This window comes from Heterocephalus glaber, unplaced genomic scaffold (genome assembly GCF_053883595.1).
Source record: "Heterocephalus glaber isolate CG9 unplaced genomic scaffold, H.glaber_assembly_v1.0 deba00001185, whole genome shotgun sequence".
Classification (NCBI taxonomy): domain Eukaryota; kingdom Metazoa; phylum Chordata; class Mammalia; order Rodentia; family Bathyergidae; genus Heterocephalus; species Heterocephalus glaber.
In genome coordinates this window covers 6,040-16,765 of record NW_028258208.1, presented here as the reverse complement: position 1 = coordinate 16,765, position 10,726 = coordinate 6,040, and the positions used below count along the sequence as shown (strand labels likewise).

The 10,726-nt window shown below is 48.8% G+C and overlaps 2 pseudogenes; both read right to left on the bottom strand.

The window, feature by feature from the left end:
- Positions 1-454: 454 nt before the first annotated feature.
- On the bottom strand, positions 455-1,401 carry LOC147828244 (olfactory receptor 2G2-like; annotated as a pseudogene).
- A 6,922-nt stretch (positions 1,402-8,323) lies between these two features.
- On the bottom strand, positions 8,324-9,254 carry LOC147828243 (olfactory receptor 2G2-like; annotated as a pseudogene).
- Positions 9,255-10,726: the final 1,472 nt, after the last annotated feature.

The following is a 10,726-nucleotide window of genomic DNA, read 5'->3' as shown; positions in this document are numbered from 1 at the left end:
CCAGGCCTTCTTGGTTCCTGGATCTGCTGCACAACTGGGAAGCCAGACCCACAGCCCCATGCCTCACCACCATGTGCAAGCTGCACTCACCTGTGCACACCTGCCCTCAAGGACTCCAAGAGGTGCTAGAACTCAGCTCCCCAACAACCCACCAAAGTGGCATAGACCTCACTACAGCCCTGAAAATAAACTAGCCTGTGTCCATCCAGAGAGACAGGAAAACCCAGCGACCACCATGTCACTTGCAACTAACAAAGAGGTCGGCTGGACTTCACTGCCAACATTGACTTAAAATGAATCCCATAGATGCAACTCACATACTTTTCAGAAAGGACTTTCTACACAGGGAACTGAAGGGTTCCCCTTGTGTGTCTAATGAGTAATGGTGAAATCATATGTTTTCCACCACACAAAAAGATGCCTACCATAGTACCACTCTAAATTCACCTTACCATCAGGTAAAATTTACTCCAAGAACATTCTCCAGGGCCTTCCTCAAGGTCCCTTTCACCTCCTTGTTCCTCAGGGGGTAGATGAGAGGGTTGAGCATGGGCATCATCATGGTGTCGAAGAGGGAAATGAACTTGCCCTGGTCCTTGGAGTGGCTCCTGGCTGGCTGCAGGTACATGAAAATGATGGCCCTATAGAAGATGACCACCACCAGCAGGTGGGGTGAGCAGGTCCCATTGGCTTTCCTCCTGCCTGCAGCCAATGTGATGCACAGCACCACCTGGGTAAGGAGGCTGTAGGAGCCTGGGATGAAAGAGACGGGCAGTAGCAGGAACAGGACACTGGCCACGAAGAGCTCAGCCTTGTTATATATGGATTCCATGCAGGCCAGCCTGATGAGCATGGGGACCTCGCAAATGAAGTGGTCTATGAGGTGGTGCCCACAGAGGGGCAGCTGCAGGGTGAGTGTAGACTGCACCAGGGTGGTGGCCATGCCACTGAGCCATGCCACAGAAGCCAGAATGTAACAGAGCTGAGGGTGCATGACAGAGGCATAGTGCAGAGGATGACGGACAGGCACATAGCGGTCATAGGATGTCACAGCCAGGAGGACACACTCTGCAGAGCCCAGTGCGAGGGACACGTAGAGCTGTACCACACAGCCCCCATAGGAGATGCTTTTCATGGGATCCCCAGGTTGGCTAGGAGCTGGGGATGACCCTCCTAGTGAAGCTGAGGTCTAGGAAGTAGAGATGGATGCGAGAGGGAAAAGTACATGGGCATGTGGAGCTTGGGGTCCAGGTGACACACCCGGATGACAGCAGTGTTCCCCAAGATGGTCAGTAGGTATGAGACCAGGAAGGCCACAAACAGGGCCTTCCGTAGCTTTGGGTGGCTGCAGAGCCCCAACAGGATGAACCCTGTCCCGCTTGTCTCTTTGGTTCTCACCATGCACAGGTCCTAAGCGTGTTCCTCATGCCAAGGGCACAGCTGAGGAGGTTGACACGTTGCATATGGCCCAGGAGGGGACAGATTACCTAGGAGAGAAGCACTGTGTATTACACACCAGGAAACTGCATCCTCACAGTGCACAACACAGATCCCTTTCCCGAGGTGTGTGCTCCATGTGAATGGGTGTCCTCTGAATGCCTGACCGATCTGAGGACACGCAGAAGAGCAGACATATTTTTTAAAAATAACCCCACTTCTTGTCGGAAAAAAAACAGATCATCCTTTCCATTAACCAAATGTAGTGCTGGAAATCACTCTTTGAAGTTGCAGAAAAGAAGAACCTCAGATCACTCCAACAAGAACAGAAACCTGGGGTTTTCTTGTCAGTGATTTTCAGTGAAATAAGAAAGTTCATTTTCCATCATTCTCAAAATGTGGAAATTAGTTGCCAAGTCACATGGTTGAAACATTCTAGATGGGATTGTCTGAATTAAAGGCCACCCCTGAGAGCTGGTGTGGTCTGGACAAAGCCACACACGAATGAGTGCTCAACACTTGAATCTGTTTCTCCTGACTTCATCCTATGCCATCTGTATGCTACCCTTACCCCCTCTCCCTTCTTGTTTGCTTTTGTTTTAGCTCTTGTTTGCTTTTATGTTTTAGTTGCCTCTCCTCACAAGTACCCTGCAAGTTCCCAGCCTTAAAACTAGTTTTTAATAAAGAAATGTATCTCTAGGGCTTTAGATCTCTTTTCCCTGAAATCAGTTGCCCTTTTAAACATAACCCAAAGTGTCGACCTGACATGTGCTTCATGTTACTAGGACCATGTAATTAGAGAGACATTTATTTCTAAGTGAACATAATATCTGGTTTTATCCCTACATGAACACTTCGTCTCATTCATGAAATGCTGCTACTCAGCAAGATACTGCTTATGGCTTCATGTAGAAGCCCATTCCTTCCTACTGGCCCAAGTTACCAAGGAAGTAAGTTCTATTAATACACTTCTGAAATAGTGCCAACATGTGCCATGATTGTTAACTGTGGATCATTATTATTATTACTACCACTGTCATTTTTTGTGGTGCTAGGGATTGAACACAGCTATGCCCTCAGCCCCTTTTACAAACAGGCCCCAAGTATAAAAAGCCCTTCATGCACTGGGGATGCAGCTCAGTGGTAGAGCAGCACCTCGCCAGAGTGAGTAGCTGGGCCCAGTCCCCAGGGGGAAGCAGAAGTGCATTACCACTACACAATCATGAAGCCTTTGTCCCTAGCTCCCTGCAACTCAAAAAGGGGTTAATTTTAATTTTTAATGTTTTGCATTCTTTCCTTGTGCCTAAGTTGCATGTGTGTCTGTTCAGCATAGGCTGTGAGATCACAACACCAGGGCCGAGTGTCCACCAAACGTGTTGATGTGTCCTCGGGGAACCCCTTGAGTGCCCCTCTCCCATTGTCTCTATTTTTATACCCCTCATTTCCAAAGATGGAGAAATACATTGTCAACTAGTAGACACTTCATAACACTATTGAATGATCCAATGAAGAAGTCTAAAAATCTGGTATAAAAAGACTTTAGAACCTCTTTCTAAACTAGAGCTGCCTCGTACACTGTGGATCCACCATGCCTCTGAATGTGTTCTTCCATCGGTGCCTTCTCCATCATAGGGCACACCCTGTGAGCAGACGAGGGGACCAGCCACTGCCCGGACCCTTCCATAGCACTCTGCCCTGAAGATGGACAGGGCTCCTTCCACATGTAGATGCTTCTGACTGGGACACACTGAGCAGGAGTGCTGTCTATGAGCAAGCAAACCACTGTCAGCCCTCACTAAGGACCTTCTCCAAGCTGGGCCTGGTGACATGCGCCTGTCAGCATAGCACTCCAGGAGGCTAAGGAAGGAGGGTCCTGAGCTCAAGCCCAGGCTGGGCAATTGAGCAACTTACAGAGATGCTGTTTCAAAATAAAAACAAATAAAAAGGCCTGAAGATGTAGCTCAGTATGAAGATCCTGTGCTCAATGCCCAGTACCACAAAAAATAATAGTAGTAGTAGCAGTAATAATAATAATCCAGAATTAACAGTTATGGTAAATGTTGGTGCTCTTTTAGAAGCATATTAATAGAACTTCCTTCATATGGAGATTTTCACACAAAGCAACTAATTACCATACACAGAAAATAGTTTACACTTTTATTAAAAAACCAGAATGTCTGTATGGCCAAAGATCATCACTAAATCTTTAACTTAAAGCAAGAACAATTGAATGAAGTGAAATGAAGCTGCAAACCTGAAAGAGAGAAACATTGTTGAGGCACTCTGTCCTTCCTCCCAGTGCCCACCATGTGTGCAGACCCTGCTGCCATCTTTGACCGGAGCCCCTGGGACCTCTCTCCTGCTGGACGTCACCAGCCTCTCCTGCATGCAGGGGACACAGCTCAGAGTGTGCCCTCCACATTGCTGGCCTCCCCGAAGCTCCCACCCTCCCGGAGTCAGGCTCCAAGGTCGAGGAGCCCCCACTTGGTCTTCCTGTCACCCTCAGAAAGGCCACCATTATGGCCGTGTCTAGATGTCCCCCCAAAGCCTCATGCAGTCACAGGCAGGGCTTTTTGGAGGTGGCTGGAGCTAGGGTGTGTGATGCTGGGATTAAGGGTGTGAGTGCTTCCCCCTCTGAGGGTGGGCAGCCTGGAAAAGAAGGAGGCTTGGTGCTGGTCCCTTGTTGCTGCTTTTGCTATCTTCTGCCTTCCTTGAACTCTTTCTCCTCTGCCAGGCCCCTCTGAAATGCCACCCTGACTTGGAGCCAGATGACTATGGACTGAAACCTCCTCAAACTGAGAGCCAAATAAACTGTTTCTTCTTTAACTTGTGAATGGCAGGTATTTGTTTCAGCAATGATCAAAGGAGCTAAGACAGCCCTGTAGATGCAGACATGCTGTAAACTCCCTATGGTGCCTTGTTCTCCACCGTGAAGTTCACGGTAGACCACACACATCACAGCAGAGCAGAGCTCTCTGTGCAGACCATGCAGAGCCCATGAGTTCTCCTCCTCCTGAAATGTTTCCTTTCTCCCTCAGCACTGGGGACTGAACCCAGGGCCCCACACAAGCAGGGCAAGTGCTCTGCACGAAGCAACACTCTCTTCACTCTTTTGTTTTCCAAAATCCTATGAGAAAACACAAGTAAAAACCTGCTATAGAAATCCTGAACAGACTTTCCAAGAGAACAGAGACCACTCTAAGCCAGAGCCCATAATATTGTCAGTCAATTAGTTGTGTCTCTTACAAACTAAAATGTTCTGGTTGATCCCAATGCCTTTTTCAAGGGGAAGGGAGATCCCAGGGTGCCAATAAGGGAGGAGCAGAGGGACAGGAGAGATGAGGCAGCATTCACCACCCTCGGGGTTCCCACACCCTGGCCCAGGTCAGGTGCCGAGGCTGAAGGTGGAAGGAAGCAGATGCCAAGTTTGTTCATCTCCCCCGGAGCCCAGTCCCTGATCAATGGGTTGAGTGGATGATTCAGGTATGATCCAGCCTAGATGGATGGGTTTCAGACCATAGACAGGTGAGTCAGGAACCTGCAGCATATGGATAAAGCTTTGAACGGGAAGGTTAGAGGGTTTTGGTGTTTTTTTTTACAAATTTAGAAAACACAGGGATGATTAATTTAAACTCATTCTTGGCTACCTTTGGGGGGATCTGATATTGGGAGGAAGGAAGGAAGAGGGGAAGGAAGGAAAGGAAAAACATGACACTCAATGATTAAAAAGTTTCTGAACTAGGGACAACATGAAAGGACTAAGGTGAAATACACAGACCTCATGATTCTATTTGCTTTGATGTCACCACTTTCCTGTGACCCTAGTCAGACTGACAGGACCAGCCTGGTCACTACTATTTCCCTACTATTTGTGGCTGGGAGCAGGCATTGTGGCTCCTGGGATGTCTTCCTCCCTACTCCATCTGCACTTGCTGTGATCAGAGAAGAAGTGAACAGCTTTCCCCAGGAATGCCCCAGCATCTCAGGTGCTGCTCAGAGAGGACAAGCTAGAAGTCAGAGGTCTGTGACATCCTGAGAATGCCAGGTCCAGCCCCTCATTGATGGCCAGGTGTGCTGTTTGTCCTCCCCTGCTCGGAAGACTCTGTGAAGCCCTCTATCCACATCCCATGTCTGCCCTAGGAGTGTCACACGGGCTGGAAGCCAGTGCTGGGGGTTTCCTAGGGACAGCGTGTGGTGTCACAGGAAGTGCTATTCTCTGTCACGGTGAGAGCCATATGTCTTCCAACTGAGAAGCTGAGCTTGCTTGGAAATCTGTGAGGAGGAAGAGAGCCATGTCAGGGTCCTGGTTTCAGAGCAAGGAGGTGAGGATGGGAAGCCATGATTTTCTGTGGTGAGAACACAGCATGTGGAAGAGAGCTGTGTGGTCACCATGGGTCGCTCGCATCCCAGGAGGGCTGGGGACTACGTATTTCCTCTGTGTGGAATATGCAACCCACGCAAGCACCCCAGCAGAGGATGTGGGTACCTTCGTGGAAGACTCCCCACATCATCATTTCTCCCTGTCCCTTGTGGACTCAGGTAGGAAGGTGCCAGTGAGCTTGGCAACTTCCCAGATGCTGGCCAATTAAATTCATCCTGATCGCTGCACTGTGATGCTGGTGCACAGAGCAGGGACTCAGGGGATGTGCAGTGGCCACAGCCCAGCAGCCTCGCCCTGGGGCCCCAGGCTCTGCCCCCTCTGCCCAGTGGGCCCTGACAGAGGTCTGGTGCATGGACCAAGACAGAGCCTGGGGCTGTGGGGCTCATGTCCCACCCTACTCCTCCCACCCACACTTGTTCGCTGCTCATTTAGAAGTAAAATCCACCAAAGCATCACATAATGCCCCATGCATATACACAACATTGTGTTTTTATATACTCATTACAAAATAAATTTAACTTTTGAGTTTTTAAAGAAATGAAAATTAAGTTCTACTTCACTGTTATTCAGAATAGAATACTCCTCTGACTCCCTGATTACCTCATCATCCGATGCCCTCGTGGACAATTAATTCCCTACCTCTGCATCCCACCTAATGAGTCCATGTCTTTTCTGTTCTCTTCTCTACAGATTGTTTTGTCTGACTTGGTTCCATTTCAGAGACACTCATGTCCTGGTCAGCACAGGAAGGTCACTCTGTGTCTAGTCATTCCACTGTGTCATGCACACAGCCTTCAGAACTCCCTGTGGACTTAAAGGAAATGTCCTTGGTGGCACCTAAGCAGACCATCACACTTGAGGGTGCTTTGATTGCATTACAAGACTCAGGACCTTTACAACTCATCCCTGGCACCTTCATTTCTTACACACTTACCAACACACTCATAATTTAGGTAAGAAAAACACTTTCATTTTTGTTCAAGGTGATGTGTCACTGCCTAGATAATGTTGGTTTATAACTATACCAATTTAAAATACAAATATCAAAATGAAAGCAAGGCTTGTGGCTATTAATTTTATAGTTTGATGGATACAAATGTTATAAATCATTTGCTCAAGATGAAAGTCTTCTCCATAACACTGATTGCTGTTGCTTGATAATGGACATTATTAGAGTAAGCATTTACCAAAACTGAGGTGCACCATTAGCACATAAACCCTGTGAAGTTAGAGGTCCTCTTTTTAAAATTATGCACCCTCCATACCTGAATAATTAAATAAATGAATCATTTCTTAAAAGAAACCAAAGTTCCATGATCCATTCACCCCAGGCTGTGTTAGACATTGCACACTCTTGGTAACAGATAAAAGAACAGAAGGAACAAGAAAAGGACTGAGTGAGTCAGTGACCAACCATCCCCTGCCAGGCAGGAGGACCAGAGCCTCACTCCACAGGGACACAATAGAGGCTGGTGGAAGCCAGAGGTGGGGGGTGGGACTGTAAACCCTCCACTTCTGGAGGCTGAGGCAGGGAGACTGCAAGCTCAAGTCCAGCCTGGGCAGTTTAGCAACTTAGCAAGATCCTGTCTAAAATAAAAATGTAAAAAGCCTGGGAACATGCCCAAGTGTGAAAGCCTTGGGTTCCACCTGAGTACCACAAAACACAACAGGAAAACAACCTAAAAATGCCACAGTGGAGAGAAGCAGGTAATGTGGAGAGCAGCCAAGAGGTGTAATGCCAGGCTTGTCCTAGGTGACTCACAGCAGGTGACAGGAAGAGAGCAGTGTTTCATCTCCTAACACTGAAAGAGCAGAGGAAAAGCAGAGACCAGAAGCCTATGGTTTAGCTGTAATGTGTCAACCCTGAGGTTGATTTCACAGGGTCCAGGCAGAGCAGACAAACACAGTGTAGTTTGGTCTGAGGATAAAATGAGGAAGTGTCCATGATGAACAGTTCATACAGGAGTCGACTCAAACAGACAGTGAAGGAAGGGACTTTTCCACAACACAATGCCACTCTCTAAACCACAGTGAAGAGAGAAATACACAGTGCCAGGAGCACCTCAGAGAAGAAAGAAGGGCCAGTCACCCACAGTGGGGCAGCCAGGGTGCCACAGGGCTCACAGGACACAGCCAAGGACCAGGGACCAGGGACCCTGGGCACAGTGAGGAGTAATGTCACAGAGGTCCAGATCCTGCTTTCTGTCCTGTCACTGACTGCAATACTCCGCTCTCTGCAAAATGTGAAAACAGAATGATAGACATCAAAGGCTACCACACAGAACAGTTAAACGGAACGATGATCTCATTTTAATTTGTGCAGCTTAGTATCATGTAACCCTATCTGAAGATGGCAAAAGGTCATGCTATATCATCAAACCTCAGTGTGTCTCACGATGAAATTCAAGCTGCCATGCAGCTTCTTTCCTCAGATGCTCAGGTGGGGTTGTGAGCCCAATGCCCAACCCTGCAGAGGAGCAGCTGCTCCTTGAGGTCTCTCCACAATCAGAAAGCCCAGCACGATGCTGTCACCAGGATTCTCCTCAGTGACATCTTCACCTCCTTGTTCCCCAGGGTGTAGATGAGAGGGTTCAGCATGGGTGTCAACACAGTGTAAAAGAGGAAAATGAACTTGCCCTGGTCCTTGGAGCGACGCCTGGCCGGCTGCAGGTACACGAAGTTGATGGTGCCATAGAAGATGACCACCACCAGCAAGTGGGAAAGCAGGTGCCAATGGCGTTCCTCCTGCCCTGATGTGATGCCCAGCTCTGCCCAGAAATGAGGCTGTAGGAGCCCAGGATGAAGGAGACAGGCACGAGAATGAACAAGACACCGGCCAGGAAGAGCTCTGCCTCGTTGAAGGTGGTGTGCACACAGGCCACCCTAAGGAGCACAGGGACCTTGCAGAGGAAGTGGTCCATAAAGTGGTACCCACAGAGGGGCAGCTGCGGGGTGAGTGTAGACTGTACCAGGATGGTGACCACACCACTGAGCCACACCACGGAAGCCAGGATGTGACAAAGCCAAGGGTGGATGACAGAGGCATAGTGCAGAGGATGGCAGACAGCCACAGAGTGGTCGTAGGTCATCAGGGGCAGGAGGACACACTCCGTGGAACCCAGCGCAAGGCACACGTAAAGCTGGACCATGCAGCCACCATAGGAGTTGCTTTTCATGGGGTCCCTCAGGTTGACTAGGAGCTGGAGGATGATGCTGCTGGTGAAGCTGAGGTCCAGAAAGGAGAGATGTGAGAAGGACAATACATGGGCTTGTTGAGCTTGGCATCTGAGGGTGACACCAGGATGATGGAGTTGCCCAGTAAGGTCAAGATGTAGAGGAGCAAGATCACCCCGAAGAGAACCAGCTCCAGCTGGTGCTGGTCAGAGAAGCCCATGAGAATGAAGCCTGGGAGGCCACTGTCATTGCTCCACCACATGCCTCTTGCTTGGCCATCCACCCCCGAGAGAGGAAGTCTCATCAGTGATAAGCACAGCACTTCAGGCTACCTCTTTGACAATGAAGACTTTGTTTTCAAGTTTTAGGAAATAACACTTTAGATACAAGTGAAGAGAAAAGGCAAAAGTAGAGAAGGCCAGGGTGTGATGGCCTTTTTATCCTACCCCCTGTCAGACCTGGACCACTGGCCACACCTCTCCATGTGCCTAGATAATAAACAGAAGTTAGAAGCAACCAAGAATGAGGTTTTCTTCAAATTTCATGAACCTCATTTTTTCAATGTAAAAGTATTGGAATTCAAGCACAGCCTAGACAACTTAGTGACTTGGAGTGACCCTGTCTCTAAATAAAATGGGTCTTCTATATTGCTCTATGTGACAGTCCTGAGTTCCACCCCTAGCACTCCAAGAAAAGAGGAAAGAGGTTAGAGAAGAGAGAGGAAAGAGAGGAGAGGAGGGGAGGGGAGAGGAGATCAGATTTGCCTCCAAATGGATGTTTTAGCAAATTAAAAGGAAGAAATGAAAATGGCTGAAGTTTTACACAGAATGAAATGAGGAGCCTGAGGAGTTAAGAACAGCTTCTCTCCATTCACTCCCAAGCCAGCCAGTGCTTGGCTGAGTCCAAGAGTAAACTGAGATCACTCACCGACCTCACACACACCTGTAACATGTCCGTACTAATGACTGAGGTGTCACCTTACACACTTACAGACATGAATACGTAACTTACACGACTATAACAATTCCATAACAACATGATTAGGAAAACAAGGTGAATATATCCACTTTCCTCCACAAATGCCCAAACCTCCAATTATCACAAGAGCAATGTATCAATTAATCATTGGTATTTCTTAGCATCCTACCCTTGGAGACCTATGTCTTGGCTCTGAGGTGGTTTTTTAAACACAGTTCTGTTCAGGTTTTAAGTATTGGTGAGGTATGTCTTCCCATCGGTCATTAATTTGCAGCTCTACTGTCCAGTTTCCCATTTATGCTACTGGAATGCACTCCTAAGCACTGCCCCAAGCAGCCCACCCTGTCAAGAAGGCAGGCCTGTGGATCAGGGTCGCCCAGGCCTCTGGTGGCTCGAGTCCTGGCTGGGCCTGGTGTTCCTGAGCCTCAGCGTCCTGCTCTGTGGCATGAGGACCAGTTCTCCTGTTCAGGGAAGGCTGAGGGGAGACAGGGACCTAAGTGCCATGTGGAGGTAAACATGTGAGCAAACTGTGCACTGGCAGTGTGAGGCAGGATCCTCGCCCTCCACGGCTGTGCAACCACATGGGACCCTTATGTGTCCAGCAGAGGAGCAGAGGGCGCGCCAGGCTCTGGGCAGTGTTCCCACACCACAGGAACCTGGGTGTAGCTCAGGAACCCATGCGGGGCCCAACTGAGCCTACAGACAACACGGGGCCACGGTCCCCTCAGCAAGAGGACTCAGCCACGCGGTGAGGTC